The sequence below is a fragment of the Grampus griseus genome (assembly GCF_964374135.1).
Source record: "Grampus griseus genome assembly, chromosome: 14".
Taxonomy (NCBI): domain Eukaryota; kingdom Metazoa; phylum Chordata; class Mammalia; order Artiodactyla; family Delphinidae; genus Grampus; species Grampus griseus.
The window spans coordinates 48,229,893-48,251,824 of NC_139008.1; the positions used below are offsets into that span (position 1 = coordinate 48,229,893).

At 39.2% G+C, this 21,932-nt stretch overlaps 1 protein-coding gene and 1 pseudogene across 2 annotated transcripts in view; one reads left to right on the forward strand and one right to left on the reverse strand.

Annotated features, from left to right (window-relative positions):
• The window catches only part of TASP1 (taspase 1), a 242,379-nt gene that overhangs the window by 117,806 nt on the left and 102,641 nt on the right, over positions 1–21,932 (forward strand). The window lies entirely within an intron of this gene.
• On the reverse strand, positions 11,837–12,684 carry LOC309832836 (replication protein A 32 kDa subunit-like; annotated as a pseudogene). Its single transcript has one exon. The product of its transcript is annotated as a replication protein A 32 kDa subunit-like (transcript).

Sequence of the window (21,932 nt, forward strand, 5' to 3'; positions counted from 1 at the left end):
TATTTCTCAAAGTTCTAGAGGCTGGGAAGTCCAAGATCGTGGGCCAGCAGATTCAGTTCCTGGTGAGAGTTTTCCTCCTGGCTTGCAGCTGGCCAGCTTTTGGCTGTGTCATCACATGGTAGGGAGAGAGTGAGGGGGAGAGAGAGAGAGAGAAAGAAAGAGAGGGTTGAGAGACAAACAGACGCAGAGGGAGGGAGGGAGAGAGGGAGCACAAGAGGGTGCAAGCTCTGGCCTCTCTTCCTGTTCTTACAAGGACACTAATCCCATCATGGGTGGGGGGGCACCCTCATGACCTCATATAACCCTAATTACCACCCCAAAGACACCACCACCTTGGGGGTTAGGGCTTCAACATAGGGATTTGCTGGGGTGCACAACAATCAATCCATAACAGGTGGAGTGCATTAGGTCAAGCCCAGATGAATCAGGGCTGAGAGGAAGGTAGGTGCAGGATTGAGAGCAGTGTGTTCTGATGAGAACAGAGGATCCCTGAAGAAGAGGGCTGAGTGCAAAGTGTGCGGATCTTAACTTGGTGTCTTATTGGGTTCTCTCTGGATGGCCTTGACTAAGTATTTAAATTTTCTTTAGTATGAAGTGGGAACCCTTTTGAGGAGGGAGATGCTCATTGTTTTGGAAAATAGATGAAGACAGAGCTTTCGTCTTTGGGGTCAATCTGGAATGATGAGTGGTGATTCAGACAGAGAGGCTAGAGTGGTCAAGGGGTTCAGTACGCTGCTGTTAGTTCTGCTGGGTGGGATCCAGGCTCTTCAGCCCACTCTGCCTCCTTTATATGCCTTCCTAGGCCGTCCTCTTTCTCTCTTACATGGCTGACAGTGTGGCTTCTCAGAAGCTTCTTGTCTTTATGAAACAATAAACTTCATAACCTTTCACACTCGACAAGATTTTTAGAGGGCAGCCACTTAGGCTGAAATCATTTGGGTTTTAATATGTAGGGCTGGGAATGATACTGTGAGAAATCTTTTTATGTGATTTATGACTTCTAGATGTGAGCATAGATAAAACCCTAATATATTTGTAAACATCATCATCTTAAAAGCACTTGACTCTTTGGACTGATTGGTTAGTGTGGGTGGGGAAGAAATATTGTTCATTTACAGATAACAGAGTAGATAAACTCCCAGCACATTTCCCAAAACTAGTCATGTGAGATGAGGGTTCTATTCTAAGACTGCTGCTTACTCTCATTAAGTCACTTCATATCTGATGAACTATTAATATATTATTTCCTGCTTTTTAGTTAACTAAGGTCACTGATGGTTCTGAATTTTGCTAGGTTATTTCCTAGGAAACCAGTTCAGTGTGACAGCTTTGGTTATCATGTATCTTGGATGTTTTCAATGAGTAGATTTTCCCGATTGTGAAATAACACATGGTTATTGAAAAGAAATTGGAAAATGAAACTGATAATTTTGCTATGCTGTGATAGCGTGTTAATATTTTTTGGTATATTTTTGATAGATAAAACAAAAACGACAATATCATTTAGCTTCTGTTAGTCCTTGTCCCTTTATATTATATAACGAACATTTTTATGATTCGTTATATATTCTTCAAAACATAATTTTAAAGGGTATGAAGGATGTCTTTCCCACATAACACGAGTTCAGGCATTTTGCTTTTATGGAAGAAGACTTGTAACTGCTCTCAAGCTATTTTAGAGGCTCTTATCCTGTGCTCTAGTGTCTGGGTGTGATATAAAAGACAGTCCTTGTCCTTGAAGCACATGAAATCTATGGCCTTACTCGATGATACAGGGAAGTTTCTTGCCAGTTCAGAAATACATTGAAATACTGGCTGTAATAAAGGCTTGCTGCCCTGAACCAGGCTCTGCTGCATCCTACACCTGAGGGATGTGCCCCACAGTGCCTCCCCAAGGGACCTCAGTGCATCTGGCCACCTGACTCTTGTTGCCGCCATTAGTACCTTTCCCTTCCTGCCACACACCCTCTCTCCAAAGTCCCACCCAAACCCGTTGCTTTTATGCTTAGTACCACCCATCACACTCATATCCCCACCGAAATGTCTCTGGCGCCCCAGGAGAGCTCAGGACATCATGAAGAAAAGTAAGTCTTTCTCTGAAAGATGCTGTAGACTTGGGTTACTGCGGATCAAGTGAGCTCCAAGATGTTCTTTTGATGTTTGTACTTTCTCAGCTTTTTTCTTTTGGCCAGATACTTATTTTGCATTGCTTTGTTGTTGTTTGGTGAAAGAACAGACTTCTAATTTTAAAACCCAAGGTAAAGAAATGGTAGAAACAGAAGCATAAGATCAAGTGATGGGTTAAATGCCAGCACTCTGATCCTTCATGTAATTCTCCCTTTGATTGTTCTCACTTGAAAGAATGCCTTTTCCTTCCCATTGTCGAGCACTACCTGCTGTCAGTCGGAGAGGGAGGAAGTCGAACAACTTGTCAAAGCCTTTCTGAGCTGCCTTCATATGGTTCGCAGAAACAGAGCTGGGTTTTCATTTCTTCTTTCATTCAACAGGAGTCCCTTTCATGTTTGCAAATTGAAAACGCGTGTTTTTCAGTGTGGAGTGAGACTGTGTGTGCCCTCTGGCACACCTGTTTCTCATTTCCTGACTTGAAAGCATAACCCATCAAAAGGAGCAGAAAAACAATTTCTTTCTGACACGCTGCTTCGTGTTCCTTACTGGACCGAAGGCCTTCGTGGCTTTGCCATCTTCATTCGCTCTGTAGAAGGTTCTCGTTAGAGGCAGAGTTCTCTCAATACCAGCAGCGCCTTTTATAGCACAGGGCTGTTTGGGGTATTATTTTGTTGTGGTGGTGGTGGTATTTTTGCAGCTCAGGAGATTTACTTGAAATAAGATTTATTTTTAAAAATACACAGAAAGGTCTTAAAATTTTTTAAATATTAAATTTAGCTGGGCAGTATATGTTGGAAGTGTCTATGTAAGCTGATAAGTGAACTGATTGGCCGGGAATAGGGCTTGGTGAAGCATACGAATGTTTAAATTCCAGTACACTGTTTAACATAAATCATATATTTCCAACGCATTACTTCAGATTTGTGTGTACTTTAAAGTCCTGCCAGCTTAAATGACTGTGAGGCACAATATGTTGACTTTGAGTTTTGTAAATTGATAATTTGTTGTTATGAAGGTTGTACATGGTATAACTCATCACTTTCTGAAGGTACATAGTGTGTCTGATGTTGCAAGCTGTTATGAAAAAACAATACTCAGGGAATTCAGGCCTTTGGCTCTCAGATGCTTGAAGCTGGACCTTTGGTTCCTCTTAAGGTTTCCCTGGGCATTTTCACTGTAAGGCACATGGTTGTTCAGACCCAAACTTTGGTTTAGGCTTTCTATTTCTGAGAGTTATTTGGGATAATAATCTCAATGATGTATCTTCGGAAACAGTTTCTCAGGTTCTTTTTTATTAAACACCCATTCTTTTCAAGTTTAGTATGTATGAATCACCTGTTAAAATGCAGAATATGATCCCGTGGGTCTGGGAGTCTGCATTTTTCATAAGCTCCCAAGTGATGCCATTGCTGCAGGTCCATACATCATATTTTAAGTAGCAAAACACCATTTTGATGGGTGAAGTGGTGCTGTCCCCAACTGTGCCTTGCCTATAACATTCACCCCATACAATTTACCAGTCTCTTCTCTCATCGTGTTCTGTTGGATCTAAAGCTAAGGAGATCTGGTATATATTCTTGACCCTAGGTATCCCTGAGAGCTTTAACAGATAGTTAACGAGTGACCATATGGGCTAGCATGGATAGAGACCACTGAGTCAGGATTATGGTGCTGGCAGGAATGATATTAGCTTTCCTGACTCATCTGGGATACACCTAACCCTGATAAAAATTAACCAAGTTCGTGTTGCAAACAGAAGTGGATAAAACAACCTGCTAACTCTAAAATGTACTGATAGAGGGGTTAGAAAGGCAGAATGCTGAATCAAATGTGTTTTATTTTAACCAGCTCTGTCCATGGTGGCTGGTTAATTTGGGCCAAAAGATTTATTGTTGAATCGTGGAGACACTGAAGTGTAAAATGTAGGAGCAGTCAGTTTGCATTTTTATTAGCTTGTTATTGAATACATGTCATGGTTCTCATTAGTGAATCACAGCATGATTGAGCCCATAGTATAACACATCATGACCAAAGGATACCTTACGTTTTTATTTTCAGAATGTTTTGTTCATATCATGAAAAAGTACATTTACTTGTTTCTTGTATTTGTCTTTGATGAAACAAAAATTTTTAACGAGCATTGGCTAGTAGAAAACATGGATAGTCATTTAAAAAAATATGAGTTAGACAGGAAAGAATTAGAGAGTTCTTTAAAATTCCAGAGTCGTCATTTCAGGTCTGCATGGACCCACGTTGAATGGAAGAGCAGGTACATTCCAGAGGCGGTTTTGGGGTATGGGATATCATGGGCTTGGAAATCAGACTTGGGCTGGAATCATAATGGAGGGAGCAGGTTGGAAGGGTGTGTCCACCTGCTCCCACCAGGACTGGAGCATCTTTCTTTATGGAGGAGAGACATACAGATATGCTAATTATCATTGATGTTATCACTTTGTACCATTGCACCTCCTGTTAGTTGGGATTCAGTGTTGTATGTTTTGTAATACTGAGGAGTTCTGTTTTCCCCATCTATTTCTCTGTATTCTAGCCATAAATGAGAAAGTTTTCCTGGTTCTTCATAATTTCCTGGTAAATTGTATGTGTTATAATCTATCATAATAATCATTATTTACTAATATTGATGATAGAATAATAAGCTTCTGATTGAATTCTGCTAATTTTATTTATTTATTTTTGGGCTGCCTTGGGCCTTTGTTGCTGCACGTGGGCTTTCTCTAGTTGAGGCGAGCGGGGGCTACTCTTTGTTGCGCTGCACGGGCTTCTCATTGCAGTGGTTTCTCTCGTTGCGGAGCATGGGCTCTAGGCACACGGTCTTCAGTAGTTGTGGCTCATGGGCTCTAGAGCACAGGCTCAGTGGTTGTGGCGCACGGGCTTATTTACTCTGCGGCATGTGGGATCTTCCCAGACCAGGGCTCGAACCCGTGTCCCCTGCATTAGCAGGTGGATTCCCTGCACCACCAGGGAAGTCCGAGACATAATATTCTTAATGGAAATATTTTTCATATATTTGTCTTACATGTCTTCATTCATCTGATTTGTCTTATCAGTTTTGATTTCATTTCATATCTTAGTAGCAATTCCTTCTTTGGAGCCTCTCACATTAGAGTTGTAGCCTTTTTGCATCTGGAATAAGCATTCACACAACAGACTTGAGTTTGTGCACAGCCCTGGGCTTTCCTCAGCACAACTTTTGTAGGTTAAACCCTGCCCTGTCATCAAGTTCACGGATATGTTTCAGAACTCACTATGTGCATTGCACAGGTAAGTTTTATTTTGATCTTCAAGTCTGGGCAACTCTAATTAGCAAGTCCTAGATATCATCATTTACTTCATTTCTTTATATCCGTCTTTGTAATATAAACAATTTAGTGCAATTTCTTGAGGAAAGAATGCATGTTTCTCTTTCTGCTCCTGTTTAGAATGCCTTCCATCCTTATGACACCTGGAAAAGCCTGGCTCATCCTTCAAGGTTGAGCTCAAGTGTCTTTTCTTTTCTTCAGCCTCCCTCCTACCCTCCCTGCTTCCCTTGCCCAGTCCAAAGATTTACTCCCTTCGTGGTCAGTGGTGCCATGAGGTAGCGCATGTACCATTTATGGTTGTTCCCCTTTATAAAGCCTGAGAGCTCCTTGAGGAAGAAGCTGGTGCCTTAAAGATATGGTTGGTACTCAATAAATGTCTGTTGACTTGAACTCAGTAACCCTTTGCATATTTTGAAGAACTGTCAAACAGATTCTGATTGGCAAAATGACTTAATTGTTCCACGTTGGAAAACCAGGGCTAGTGCTCCTGCTTGTTTAAGAGCTTTAGATATTCATGCTGAGAGCTCTGCTCTAAAGAGAAGGGTGGTTTAATTTTAGTTTAGTTTAGTTTTGATAAAATCCATTGAAGTTTTCACACGCTTCCATATTTGGGTAATTAGAGTACTTTGAGCTCTAGGTAACAGAAATCACTACTCAAACTGGCTCAACAACAAGGAGTGCAGTGGTTTCACAAAGGAGGAGGTTCCAAGGTAGGTGGACTGCAAGGTTCGTTGGTTCAAGGCTACATTGCTGACGTCAAGTATCCAATTCTCCATGTCCCTTGCTTGCTATGCTGTCATCATTGCTGGCCTCTTCTTCAGGCTGATGGCAGAATGGCTATTGCATTGCCAGAAAAACTCATCACATGAAATCTCTCGAGGAAGGAAAAACAATCTCTTTGTGTAACTCTCTTCTAGGAGTGAGGGACACTTCTCAGACGCTCCCCAGCTGACTTTTTGCATTTTGTTGATTGACTAATGTTGGGTCACATGCCCATTCCTGAGCTACTCACTGACAAAGGGGATTACCCATGAACCAGTCATGAGCACAGAACATGCCCTTAGGTAGGTCATGTTCATGACTGTGGGTAGGGGTGGGGGTGGAAAGCAGAACAAGATCAGGATTCTCTTAGGACCGGAGAAGGAAATAAATGCTGTGTGAGTGACCACCAGTATCCAGCTAAACTGATCACTTGTTGAGCATTTACTATGGTCAGGCACTGTGCTAAGTACTTTTTACATAATGATTCTCATTTTCAAATGAGAAAACTGAGGTTTAGAAAAGTCAAGCAGTGCCTGAGTGCCGAAAGAATCTAAACAGTCTTCACTCAATGACAGTAGAGAAATGTGAAGAAGTAGAGGGGCCAAATAGAAATGTAATCAGCTGTTGTTGTACTAGAAATGGTATAGGTAGGTATCTAGAGAGTTAAAAACATGTAGTTATCATTTAAATCTGTCCTTACCAAAGCTATGCCTCTTGCCATTATTTTTGGCTAACAGAAAGCTGGCTGTGGAAAATGGATGTTTTTGTTTTGAAAAATCAAATGCAGTAGATTAAAAAAAACACCATGCCACCACAAAGTTTGTTTATATCTTCATTTCACTCAAATTGAATAGATGAAATGGGATCTGGCTGTTTTCATATTGTTTATGTTCTGCTTTGCTTCTTGGTTCTGGGACAGGATTCCTGGTTCTGCTTGAATCTGGGTGCCTCTCAAGTATCATTTGCAAGATTATTGTGGAAATTAATAAAGAGAAAGTATTTCTGTTCAGTAAGCATTGTAATCGTCCTACTATGACATAAAACAATGCTATTTTATTGGCATCATAAAATACCTCTCAAATGTGTGTTCTTGGAACCTCAGTCTACTTTGTTGTTCTTTTTTAGTTCAGAGGGAAGGAAAGTGATTTACATAAGTAATCACTGTAATATTTTATTTTTATAAATTTATTTATTTTATTTTATTTAGTTTTGGCTGCGTTGGGTCTTCATTGCTGTGCTCAGGTTTTCTCTAGCTGCAGAGAGCCGGGGCTACTCTTCATTGCAGTGCACGGGCTTCTCATTGCGGTGGCTTCTCTTGTTGTGGAGCATGGGCTCTAGGCGCACGGGCTTCAGTAGTTGCAGCACACGGGCTCTGTAGTTGTGGTGCACAGGCTTAGCTGCTCTGTGGCATGTGGGATCTTCCTGGACCAGGGATCAAACCCATGTCCTCTGCATTGGCAGGTGGATTCTTAACCACTGTGCCACCAGGGAAGTCTCTACCACTGTAATATTTTAAATGAGGGGTCATGTGAGGGTCTTACTTCTTTTCATCTCATTTAATATAAGGGCAAAGTTAGATGCTTGATCTGTGTTTCATTTATGTGTAATAAAAGGACCTATGTAAATAAAGTACATGAAATCAAAGTAAAGTTGTTTTTACTCAATGAAGCTATTACATAAATGTCGTGTGTGTGTGTGTGTGTGTGTGTGTGTGTGTGTGTGTGTGTGTGTGTGTATGGACAGGAATTGCACAGAGGGCTGGGGAGTGATGTATCCTCTGATGGATAGCTGCTGATTTTTGTTTCAGCCATCATATTGCAAAATATTAGGTTCTTAGGTGAGGTTACTCAGTCTGAACTAGCAGTGTGTAGCTGTTTAGCTACCTATTGCTGTTAAACAAATCACCCCCAAACTCTGTGACTTAGAAGAATAACGCTTTTCTTATTTCTTATGATTATATGTGTTAACTGGTTCTCAAGTGGATGGTTCTTTTGCTGGTTATGCTTGGGGATTCTCATGTGGCTGCGTTCAGATAGTGGTTTAACCAGGTGTTTGGTGGGCACAGCCAGAAGGTTGGACTCAGCTGGTTTGCTGGGGTGTTTTGACCTTGCTGGCTACCCATGTAGTATCAGGGCTAATCCTGCTCTAATGTGGCCTCTCCCTCAAGGCAGCTGGATTCTTACATGGTCACTCAGGACACTCAAAGTACAAAAGCAACAGCTATCAAGCCTCTTTAGGGTTTAGGCCTGGGACTGGCATTGCGTTAGGTAAAGTGAATCACAGGGTCAATCCAGATTCATCGTGGGAGGGGATTACATATGAGTGTGAATACTGGGCAGCTTTGTTCATTGGGAGCCATCTTTAAGACTAACTACCTTAATAACTGTTTTTTTGGAGTAATCATTCTCTTTGAGAACCTAAAAGCTGTGGACTCTCTCCCTAGAAACATGCATGTGAACACAGTTATCTGCGTAAATGTACACACAATTCTAGAAAAATTTCATGGAGTTCCTAGCTGGACAATCCATGATTGTCCAGGTAAGTACCCCCGGTTTAACTTACGCAGTTTAGGAATTTACGAACTCTTAAGGTAGCAATTTAAATAGTAACTTAATTATTTTAAAATAGCTGCATAAAATTCTATTCTATGGTTGTTTTAGTCTCTTAGAATGACCAGTGGGTTATTTCCTGGTGTTTTTTTTTTCTGTTCTAAAAACAGTGATTTTCTTGTACATAGCTTTTGTATACCATAAATTCCTAGAAATATACTTTATGACTCAAAAGGAATGGCCATTTTTAAGGATTTTGGTGGATATCGATGAATTGTATCGTTTTTTTCTTATTAAGAAATAAGTTTTTAAAATTTGCATTATTGGATACATAGAAAATAATGTACTATATATGTAAGTTATGAAACAAAATGAAATCAAATTCCTTGAACTTATCATTAGCTTAAAAATGAACACAAGTAATAGTACTGTATCCTCTTCTATTCTTTCCCAAACCCCTGCATCTTCTCCGGAGATAACTACAATCCTGAATTTTGTGTATCTTTTTTTTTTTTTTTTTTTTTGCTTAAAAAAAGTTTAATCAGATATGTGTGTATCTCAAAACAGTATATTGTTTAGTTTTATGATTTTTTATTGAGCCGTAGGAACATGGTATTATATGGTCCTCTGTGATTTACTTCTTTCACTAAATATTATGTTTCTGTAGTATTTGTCCATATAGTTGCTCTGTAAAATTAAAAAAAAAAATTTAACTTTTAATACTTCATTGTGTATTGACAAATTGATACTTTTATTATTACAAAATATTCTTTATCTCTAGTCTTCTTTGTTTTGATGTTTACCTTGCTTAACATTAATATAGTCACACCAGCTTTCTTATGTTTAGTGCTTGTCTGGTATGTTATTTTCCACCCATTTTACTTTTAGTCTATCTTGTCTTTATATTAAAGTATGTTTCTTATAAACAAACTGGGTCCCTCCCCTTTTAAAGTTAATGCACATTGATAATCTGAGCCTTTTACATGGACTGTTTAGTCCATTTACACTTAATGTAATTATTGATATGATTGGGCTAAATCTACCATCTTGCTTTTTGTTTTCTATTTGTTCTTTGTTTCCTTTGTTCCTCTGTTCTTCTTTTCCTGTTTTCCTTTGGGTTATTTTTAATATTTCATTTTATTTTTCTCTATTAACATTTTGTTATACTTTTGTGTATTATGTTTTTTGTGGTTGCTCTAGAGACTACACATGCATCATTAATTTACCATAGTCTGCTTTAGAATAATAATATATTACTTCACAAACAATGTAAGATTCTTTCAACAGTATAAATCCATTATTTCTTTCCCACCCTTTGAGGTCTTGGAATATATTTTAATGTCCATATTATGTTATAAATGCCACAGTATCTCATCATTATTTATTTTTGCTTTAAATAGTCAGTTGTCTTTTAAAGAAATTTACACCCATGTACACACCCAAGTGCACACCCACACATGCCTAATAGCTTTAACGTTTTTTTAAAAAAAATTTACCCAAGTAATTTCTCTTTTTGGTACGCTTTATTTCTAACATCAGTCTTCTCCTGGTATTATTTTCCTTAGAATGCCCTTTAGTATATTTATAGTTCAGATCTGCTGGTGATGAGTCTTCTCATCTTATTCTATCAGAAATGTCTTTATTTCCCCTTTATTTTTGAAGGATATTTTCTCTGCATAGAGAATTCTATATTGACTGTTTTTTCCTTCAGTAATTAAAAATGTCATTCCATTGTCCTTCTGCTGTTTCTGGTGAGAAGTTTTATGGTTGTCCCCTTGTATGTCTTTTTTTTTCCTGCCTATTTTTAATATTTTATCTTTGGTTTTCAGCAGTTTGATTATAATGTCCCTAAATCTGTTATTCTTTGTGTTTATCCTTTTTGGGCTGAGCTCCTTGGGTTATTAGGTTGATGTCATTTGCCAAGTTTGGAGGATTCTCAACCATTATATCTTCAGATATTTCTTCTGCCCTGTTCTCTTTTCTACTTCTGGGATTGCCATTGTATGCATTATCCTGTAGATATGGAGAGCTTTGTTCCATTTTTAGTCATTCTTTACCTCTCTATGTTTCAGTTTGGATAATTTATTATGACTATTATTAAGTTCACTGATCCTTTCTTTTGCTATCCTGTTTGCTCTTTTTTTTTAAAGCAGTTATAGAACTTTTATTTGCATGTTACACCTCATTAACTTATCTCAGAATTAGCTGAGATGATAAAGTATTAATTATTACAGTGTAAAAAAAAATAACATTTTTACAAGTTACTGCAATAGTAGAACTATTTTATTAAACATATGAATGTACTTATTTTGTACAAAACACATATCTTTCTCTCTGCCCCATGAAGCCACCATTCTAGAACCCCATGCTTATAAAAACACTTTTGGCAGCAATTATGACAAGGTGAAAGAAAGTGCAATTCTGAAAGTAACAACACATAACCAAAGTGGGTAACAAAAACAGGCAGAGGTTAATGGGCTTCGTGGCTAGCTCTCTGCTGACAGGCCCTAGTCCTACTCTTAACAGGAAACAATTCAGGAATAAAAACTCCTGAGTATGCTCAAGATGCTCTTGGTAGCATCCCTCTTCCAATTCCATTTATCCTGATATTGTAACTAACTAATTTGTAACTTCTTTAAGAAATTCCGCCCTGGTTTACATCCCTGTCAGTTGCCCATATCCCTCTGAGCTTCAAAAACACAGAAGAGGGGCTTCCCTGGTGGCGCAGTGGTTGAGAGTCCGCCTGCCGATGCAGGGGACACAGGTTTGTGCCCTGGTCCGGGAAGATCCCACATGCCGCGGAGCGGCTAGGCCTGTGAGCCATGGCCGCAGAGCCTGTGCGTCCAGGGCCTGTGCTCCGCAACGGGAGAGGGCACAACAGTGAGAGGCCCACGTACCACAAAAAACAAAAACAAAAACACAGAAGAGTAGTAAGTTTCAAAAGGATGTCAATTGAAACCTTTTATAGATGAAACCTACTTCCTAGAAGTCAACCTGCCAAATATATGCACAGCTGGAGACGAGAGATTGTGTAAAAAGTCCAGCTGGAAAATATCTCAGGTACCCAATTAGATCCAGTCATTCTGCGTCTGTGGATTTAAAATGAGCATCATCCACAATAGATGTGTCCCTCGTTGCTTAGAAAATCCACAGCTTGCTTGATTGAGGCTACAGTCATGTGTTGGAGCTGATTCTTGAGATCCTGAAAGTTCAATCCTTCAGGCCTTGGGCAAGCCTTAATCAAATTCAGTACTGGTTCTGGGCCACAGTGAGGCCATTTGCTGGCATGAAGCTATTCCCACCAAAGTTCCCAGTTTCACCCATTCCTGGATTGCTGATAGGTGCTCTCCCTGCTGAGGGTTGGCTGTTAGACTTGCTCAGCATCATGTGTCCATTGACTACTTCCAGTATATGTGTGGTGAACTCATTCATATCCTTCAGGGGCATGATCTTAAAGGCTACCAGGCTTTTCTTGTTCTGAAAAGATCTCAGATGACCAGCCACTTTCACATATGTTTCTGGAGGAACCACAGTGTTTTCACTGCTGGCATCACCTGTGTCAACCCACTGGTGAACATCCATGGGTGTAGCCGTCATGTCATCTGTTTTGTAAACAATGTTGGTTGCAGCCTTCTCTGCATTTCTGATTATCCCCACAATAGTGACCTGTGAAATCTCAACATTTCCAATTTTGAACACTTCATCAACCAGAGTAGCAGAAAGCAGCTGAGATATGGTACCGGGTACAATATGCTGAGCTCGGGCTCTAGATTTCTTTTCAGCCTGGGAAGGTGTCAGTGATCCAGAGCCCCCAGGGAACTGTGTGTAGCCTCCGGCTCCCCCAAAAGAGGAACTGCTATAGCTTTCAAATCCACTGGTCCACATCTTCGTCACGATTCCCTCAGGAAAGAGTTCCAGAAGGTTCCGGCCTGGTGGGTTCCCCTAACCGCCTCCTCCTATTTGCTCTTAAGCCCATTGAATGCATTTTCATTTTGGATACTATATTTTTTATATAAAGTGTTTCTATTTGGTTCATATTTGAAGATTGTCTCGCTGAGATTTCCCATATTTTTATGAAAATTTCCACCTTTTCCATTAGATAGTTACATAAAATAATTATTTTAGTTAGTTTAAGGTTTGTGTCTGATAATTCCAGCATCTGGGCCATTAGTGGTCTGCTTCTGTTCACTGTTCCTTCTCTTGTTTATAGGGCATGTTTTTGGCTTTTTCATTTATCTCATAATTATTGATTGTATGCTAAAGATTATGTTTGGAATACAGACAAGACTGAAGAAAATATTTGCCACTAAAAAGGGACACACTCCTTTTTACATACATCTGCAGTGTTATTTGTAATTGAGTTGGGGCTGGGTATTCTTGCAGCAGTGGATACAATTCACTCCTGGCTTTCGATATTTCAATGCTAGTATTAGGATTTACCATTAGGCAGAGCTTGGGATCTGAATACCAGCAAAACTCCTGATATCTCTTTATGTTATTTATTGTTCACCTGTCAGCTTTTGGAATCACGGGGAAGCTTCTCTCTTTCTCTCCTTCTCCCTCTCCCTCCCCCTTTCCCTATCCCTCCTTTATCTTTCTTTCTTTTTTTTACTGCTTTGCCTTGGGTGATAGCTCTATGCATCCAGGTAGGCAAGGAGGCTGTCTTTTAGCTTTCCTGTTCTGTTCCCAGCCTTCAGCAGCTTCTACTTTACACTTATGGAGGACCTGTGTGCCTGAGGGTGTGGATATCTTTCAGCTCCCCAGCCCTGCCCCAGGAAGCCCTGCTCTTGGTGAGGACCTACAGGAAGGAGTCAATGAGTGAAATCAGATTTGCTCAGTGAATGGGGCTTCTCTGGATTCTAATTCATCCTGTCAGCACCTGTGGTCATTTAAAGTTTGTTAAATGACTAGTTCAGCTAGTTTCTCCTTAACCTTGTCTGTAGCATTTCTCCTTTCCCCACTGCCTTCTGGGTGATAAAAAAGCCATTGGCCTCTTCTGTCATAGGAAAGGCTTGTCCCTTTTGGGAATTTAGTTCTTTGAGGTATTTTTGCATCGTTATCTCTCTGAGTTTTTAAAAAACTGTAGTGTTGTAGCTTAACTGGCTTATTGGTTCTCATTGTTAGCGTGGCTCTTGTTGGCTTTTGTTGTTAGGTTGGGGGTGATAGACTCTTGTAGATTTCTTCATCTTAACTAGAAGTGGAAATACAAGTGATCAGTTTTGGTGGCTTGCAAGACATGGTAAAGAGTCTGGAACCTTTTTATTCTTTTGGCTGGTAAAATTGTTCCATCTCTTGTCAATGGAAGCCACTTTAAGCTGGCTTCTGTGGTCTTTGCCATGACGATCTTTGATAGCTTCCTTGCTTTTCAGTAGAACAAGATGCCTCAGTCTTCTCTTGGTCACTTCTTTAGCCAGACTCAGAACCAGTCATTTTCCCAAGGATCCCTATTTCTTTTTAACAGGAAATGGTATGATTCTAATATGATAACCTAATTTTATTATTTTCACTGTAATTTCCATGTTAGCCTCTGGGTAATGATATTGTCACTGTTGCTTTCTCATATGGAGTTCATGGTCTCAGCAGTAAATATTTTTATTGGAAATCAAAATGAAAGTTTAGCCTACTGGTTTATAACTATATGCTTGTAGATTTTTAAATAAAATGATAGCTGTGTGGGTTCTTAATCTGGGGTTTGTGGACCCTATGGAACCTATGCATGGGTTTTCGTGGAGAATTCTGTGTATTGACTGAAACTGTTTAATTTTAGGCAAAGATATATCTTTTTTTCTCATAACTTTGGGGAAATTAGGAAGCATAATCTTAGGTAATTGAATAAAATTGTAAATAAATTTCTTGGCTAAAATAAAAAGTTAAAAAGTAATACAAGTGTGTGTATTTCCTTCTTTTACTAACATTATTTCTTAATAATAGTATGAAACGAAAACCTTGAAAAATGCTAAATTTTATATTGTCTATTTATTTGCCTTTTGCTGCATGTCTCATTTGATGTGGTCTACCTGTTTTGCTTTTTCCTTCTTTTACCTGCTTATATGATGGTTATGCTAGTTGGTGGTAGGAAAGCTTTGGGACCATTTCTTTATTCTTATTCCTTAATTTCTACTCTGATCTAGACAAATGAATATGATTACCATTTTCCTTTCCACCTTCAGAACTTTTCTGCCTTTCTTAAATCTCAGAACCACCCTTGATGCTGTGTTGAGTAGAGAAAGGGATAAGCAATGACTGGTGAACAGATTTAACACTTTTTTTCCATCTTATTTCACAAGGCCTCTAAACACTGAATGTTGTTTTTAAATTCTGAGTACAGCTTTGAAACTGATGAAATGATTTATATATTGCCTCTCTTTTGTACAGAGCAATTTCTGAGATGTAACTGAGATGTTACTGAGATGTAACATCAACTCAAACTTCCCTTTTCGGCTTTTAAAGAGGCCCTGGCCATTCAAATCACCCTCATAAATCACTTCTAAACTTTGTCATTAGGAAAATTATTAATTAAATGTTTAATATATTGGTTGGCTTAGTAGTTATAAATTTACAGTATAGTATAACTGTCTTGCTTATGTTCTTTCTGTCTGTGGGCTTCATACTACATATATAATCAATATGTGTGCTGAAATATTTATTTTACATTACATCACATCTACATTATTGTAGATGTTTACAGCTATGTCTTGGCTTTTTTTTTTTAACTCATAAAATGCACATTATGGTTTTGATGCAAAATGAAATCTCCACTTTTAACATTATTCCTTTGGGACTGTTTAGTGATTGTTTTTAGGATGTCATGGTTAAAATTGAGGGCTATCTACAGTCCTAAGTATTGGTATCAGTATTTGTTGTGCTACTTATCTGCAGGTAATTATTACTTTGATCTTTATCATGGATTCAGGTTTTTGAGGCTTTTAAGTTTTCTTTGCTTGTATCTCTTTTATTTGCGTGCTGATATTAGCCTTATTTCTGCAGTGGTGGACTATCTTGAAACAATTATATTAGAGTTACAAAACTTGGATTTTAGACTCTTAGCTCTTCCACTTCACTTTTCTTATTTGTCAAATTGGGATGATAGTACCTTCTTTGCAAGTTACTTGTAGGGCCTTTAAATGATGACATTTGTGAAAACCCCAGGTACACGGTAGTTGATCAGTTAATGGTGAATCAGTGAGTCAGTGACTTTTTCTCTTCCCCCTTAAAAAAGAAATAGATTAAAAAAAGTAATCTAACTATACTATATCATGAATTAACAGCTTTTTAAAAGGGTTTTCTCCTAAGTGGTCAGTTCATTGCAAGCCTCTTAACTAAATTTTACCGAAAGTTATTGAAATTCCAAAAGTACTTCCAGCTATAAAATTTTGTCCTGAGGAATTTGAAATCATTTAAGCTAAGCCATTTATTTTTTCCAATGAGGAAACTGAGATACGGAGATCTTACGTGACTCATTTCAGGTTCCACAGCTGGAGGTAGTTCCCCTCACCTCCCTGATGGAACAGAAATCCAGATAGAAGCTGTACAGGAGCAGCAGCTGAACATGGCTAGCAGTGCTGCTTCTGTGATGGCTGCTGCTCTAATGAAGTTCTCAAGTGGAGAGAAGTCTAATGCTCATACATGTAGTATGTTTTCCAGACAAATGCAATAGTAGCAATAGGGGCTCCAATGTAGCCAAGGAACACCACTCCTGCTGGGGTGATTTTTCTGATTCTTTCTGCTGCCTGGGACCATGTGTCCCTGGTGCCCTGATTAGAGTGTTGTATTTAGATAACTAAATTGAGAAAATTTAGAGCAGAAAGCAAGATCCTATTTCATCATCTGTATTCATGCTCATGAGTATTGGATAAGTTCCCACACTGAGATGTGACTTTGACAAAGAGAGGGGCCCAGGGAAAGAAGAAGTGACTCAAGCTTTGGGGTGGGCACCTCTGTGTTGTTAACCACAGATCTCTGACACTCTGCTGTGACAGATTGGATCAAGGATTTTCACACTCATGTCTTTTTTTTTGAAACTTTTTTGTTGTTTGTATGTCTTAGTTTCTTTGAAATAGATTTCAGTCTATGAAAATATTTGCATTCGCAAAACTGGAATTCTTCCCATTTATGCAACTTGTTCAGATAAATCTTTTGTGGTTTGGTTATACCTTCTCAATAAAATTGATACTAGTATAATAAATAATAAATATCAAGCATTTAGTGTATTTAGCATATGCCTAGCACTGTGCTCTACATGAGAGATTTTCCTGTTTAATTGTCACCATTCTAGTATATTTTTCTGTATTTTAAATAATTATGAAAGGCTAAAGCACATATCAGTTGCATCCTAGTTTGTAAGAGAGGTCTCTAGGAGATAGTTGTAAAATTGGTTTTTCTATTGGTTATTTATTATTTATTAAAAAAAATCGGAAAAGCCTGAGTTGTTTTTGATAGATTATTGTAAATATCCAAAGTATGCTGATGGTTACAGGTTAGAGAGAACTGAATACTGGGGAGGCACTAAATGTGTGTTGGGAACCATACCCTTTGGACTAGACTGGATCAGACATCTTCACTACTTATTCCATCTCTTCATAAAGCTCCTTATGTTTTCTTCTTGTATGTAATAGGTTCCAGGTTTGATAGCCATGGGGACACTGTGAAGACTGAAATCACGTGTGTTCTATCACTTTTAAGGCAGCCCTCTCTTTAATTTCACAAGACAGACTTGAAAACCAGAAGTAACCCAACTCCAAAATTGGCAGTAAATCCTCTGACAGGGAAAAGGTGACGTACTGTGTAATAAATTCCTTTGTTGAGAAAGAGATGTTGCAATAGTGGAAACTGAAGTACCAAATGTTTCCTTTTAGATTTGGAAAGGCCTTTCCTCATTACTTATCTGTCCCTGTGGACTTCTAACAGGGGATGTGTTGAAAGATTTTTCAGATGCCCACTCGCCGCAGTGAGAGTGGATGGCAGCGTTTATAAGATGACATAAATACTTGAAGATCATCAGGAAGCCTTGGAGATGTGTAGTGTGCCAGGGGTACTGAATGTGAGCTTTTGTTGCTGCTGATCCTGCTCTGGGATGCAGGCCGCCTGGGAATGTGGGTTATTTCTCTCCTGTGAATGCAGCTTCACTCTCCCTCTCTGGGGGTCTTTGTATCAGAACTGAGGTTAGAGTGGTTTAGAAGAAATAAAGTCTCCAGAAGAAGAGAAAGATCTGTGGGATTAGGATTTATAGTTAAAAATCCTAATCTCATTTTTAGGTCCTCTGGAGGAATTATATCCTAATCCTCTACCATTTAAACAGTCCATTAAAACCCTACATTAAAAACTTGACACATAACGGCCTTTTAATTTTCGTTTTGTAATAATCTGGCTCATGCCCACCACTGCTGCCACCACTAAATGAGATGAATATAAAACAATTAAAAATTATCTTGAGATGCAGTGAAGATATATCTTAAATGTCAGCCAAGAGTTGGTAAGTTTTCATGTTTCTCTGTCCTTATTGCAAATGCTTTTCAGTTTGCCACTTAACCTTTTGGAACTAAAATGTGATTTGACAATATGACTTTATTGGGCTATTATGTTACATATTTTTAATTATCTTAATTTGAAGACTGCATCTATCACTAATGCTGAAGTGAAAATACCAAATGTGTGACGGAGGGCGGATGAAATAAAACACCTGGAGCATTCTTCACGAACTCAGATATAGGGCAGTGAAGTGTATGGGACCAAATCCCATAATGGGAGACCCTGCCTTGCCCTTTAGTATTGTACCTGGAGAGAAAGTATGGTGAATGCAGGAGTGTAGCATTGATGTTGGGCATTGAACCTCTTGGGAAAAAAAGATAGGTGTTTATTACGGAAATTGGGAAAAATAACAGAAGGAATGCATAACAAACAAAAATCGTGCATAACCCATAATCCCTGGATAACCACAGTTAAAATGTTTCCTACCAAACTAAGTGAAATCTTTATCATATTATTTGTTTTGTTCTGATAATGAAAGGTTTACCCACGTGATCGTTTTGACCCTAGGTGAGAGCTCAGCTTTCTTGGAAGCAGCAGCTTTCAGAATTGCAAGTCAAAGGCTAAACTCCTCTTTAAATGTATTCTAGGCTCTCAGTGATGATTGTCAGGCTAGCTGGGAATCACCTTGTTCTAACAGAAGCAAAATACAGAGAAAAGGATGAGGAGAGACAAGAAAGTGATAGCTAATGGTTTTTCTTAAGGCAGTCATTATCCATTGCAGTATGAAGTGCTTACTCAGTGCCCAACCCCACGCTGAATGTTTTATGTTTGTTGTCTCATTTTGTCCTTGTGAGGTAGTTACTACTCCCATTCCCCATTTTCACAGTAAAGGAAACTGAGGCTTAAATAAAGAGTCCCAGACTCAACTCAGCCGAATTCAAACATCAGTCTGACTGCCGAATAGAAAATACTAACCCTTACTCTACAGGACTTTATGGCCTTAAGGTAGGGAGGGATGTGAGTGTGTGTGTGTGTGTGTGTGTGTGTGTGTGTGACAGAGGGAGAGGGAGAAAGAGAGGGAGAGGGAGAGGGAGAGAATGAATGAGAGGATGAGAAAATTGAATACGTAGAACACAGAAGGCGACCCTGCTGCTTAACCCACAATTCTCAGGTTTTTCCTTTAGTAAAGATACAGAAGCTCTTCTGTAACGTAGGCCAGAGTGTTCACTAGAGAAATGATGGCGTTGTTGGAAACATCAAGATGAGGAAAAAACAAAGATACTCTATTAACTCTTCTAGTTTCCCAGAGTTGCCAACTTTTTCTGGATTCTAAACAAACCCACAAATAGGCACTCTAACGATGGCCTCGCGGAAGTGGTTTCACACGGCTCAGGGAAGTGGTCGTCCTTTACGTGGATAAAAGGGGCTCTTAAATATCTAAGACTCCGTTTTCAGGCATCATAAGGATTTATTTTAATCAAATCAGTCTTATTTATTCAAACAAATTATAAAGAAATTTGGTTTTTGGTAGAAATTAAACATATCACGAATTTTCCAAAAGAACTCAGTTAAGATAAATGTTATCAAGCCAAATAATCTTTTTCATGTCTTCCTGCTAATGGTGTCTGATAAATACATCTACATGAACTTATCAGAAATTGTATTTGACTCAATACAAAGTTGTATGTTTGAATGGAAGAAGTCGTCTTCTTTCCATGTAAAGTTTTCTGAGCCATTTTCTTTCACCAGCAAATGGCTATCTATATAGATTAAGAATGCATTTGGTACATGTCTCTTTTTGAATTATGGTTTTCTCAGGGTATATGCCCAGTAGTGGGATTGCTGGGTCATATGGTAGTTCTATTTGTAGTTTTTTAAAGAACCTCCATACTGTTTTCCATAGTGGTTGTATCAATTTACATTCCCACCAACGCATATATATAGAATCTAAAAACAAAAACCAAAAATGGTACTCATGAACCTAGTTGCAGGGCAGGAATAAAGAGGTGGACATAGAGAATGGACTTGAGGACATGGGGTGAGAGGGGGAAGCTGGGGCGAAGCGAGAGTAGCATTGACATATATACACTACTGAATGTAAAATAGTTGGCTGGTGGGAAGCAGCAGCATAGCACAGGGAGATCGGCTCGGTGCTGTGCGATGACCTAGAGGGGTGGCATAGGGACGAGGGGAGGGAGGCTCAAGAGGAAGGGGATACGGGGACATGGGTATGCATATGGCTAATTCACTCTGTTGTGCAACAGAAACTAGCACAGTATTGTGAAGCAATTACACTCCAATAAAGATCTATTAAAAAAAAAAAAGAATGCATTTGGCCCCAAATGTCGCTTGGTGGTTGAATGGATAAGCAAAATGTGGTATGTACATACAGTGGAATATTATTCAACCTTAAAAAGGAAGGAAATTCTGAAACATGCTACAATATGGATGAGCCTTGAGGACATTACATTAAGTGAATTAAGTCAGTCACAAAAGGACAAAAGTGTATGATTCCACTTACATGAGATACCTAGAGTAGTCAAATTCATAGAAATGGAAAGTAGAATGGTGGTTGCCAGGGCTAGAGGGCAGGGGGGATGGGGGAGTTGTTGAATGGGTACAGTTTCAGTTTGGGAAGATGAATAAGTTCTGGAGATGGATGGTGGTGATGATTGTGCAACAATGCGAGTAAAAATGCCACTGAATTGTACACTTAAAAAATGATTAAATGGTAAATTTCATGTTATATATATATATATTTTACCAAAATAAAGAAAAAAAGAAGAATTCATTTGGGCTTAAAAAAGAGAACTCAATTATAGTGGCTTAAACAGATAGATTTTATTTTCTTTTGTTTTAAATCTCATGTAACAAGACACCTCGGAGGAGACTGGGGCTGGTCGGGCTACCCAGCAATGCTGTCTGGTACCTGGGTCTGTCCTTTGTCTCCCACCTTCCTCAATGGGTAGGCCTTCCTGCCCATGAATGTCACCCCCTGCTCACAGGATGGCGTCTGCACCTCGTTTAGCCGTGCAGGTGCAGGCATGGGAAGTTGGATTTAGTCAGATGTTGCAGAGACATTTAGCATAGTGCTCCCTGAATATCCATACACTCCTCTGTGTTTCACAGCACCCCCCTCCACCTCCCCCCCCACCCCCCCGCCGCCGCGCCCCGTTGCAGTTGCCCGAGACCATGTGCCTGTTTCTGGCCAGTGGACTAGTGTGGAAATGATATGTGTGACTTCCAGGCTAAAGCTGTAAAGTGGCCCTGGGTAGCCCTCTCATTCTCCTGGAGGGGATATGATCCAGGAGGTGCAGTTATAGATGATAGAGCCTCCATTAGCCTGGGTTTGTTCCTGAGTGACTGTTGGAAGCACATTCCCTGGTGACCCAGGTACAACTTAAAACATTAATGAGAAATTATATTTTTGTTGTGTTAAGCCACTGAGATTTGGGGGGTGTTTATTGTTGCAGGCTCGTATAGTTATTCTGACTGATACTCCAGCGTGGGCTTTTGCCAGATAAGTTTGATGAAGTGAGCAAAACATGGAGGCTTTCAGGAGTAAGAGAAAGGGTATAAGTTGATGAAGCATGGAATTTTAGTTGGATAAGGAAGGAAGTGAGGATCTAAGGGCAGTGAGGGATAGTTACAAAGCAGCAGAATTAATGGGATGGCACTTTTGGTGAGGTAGAGGGAATGTTGGAAT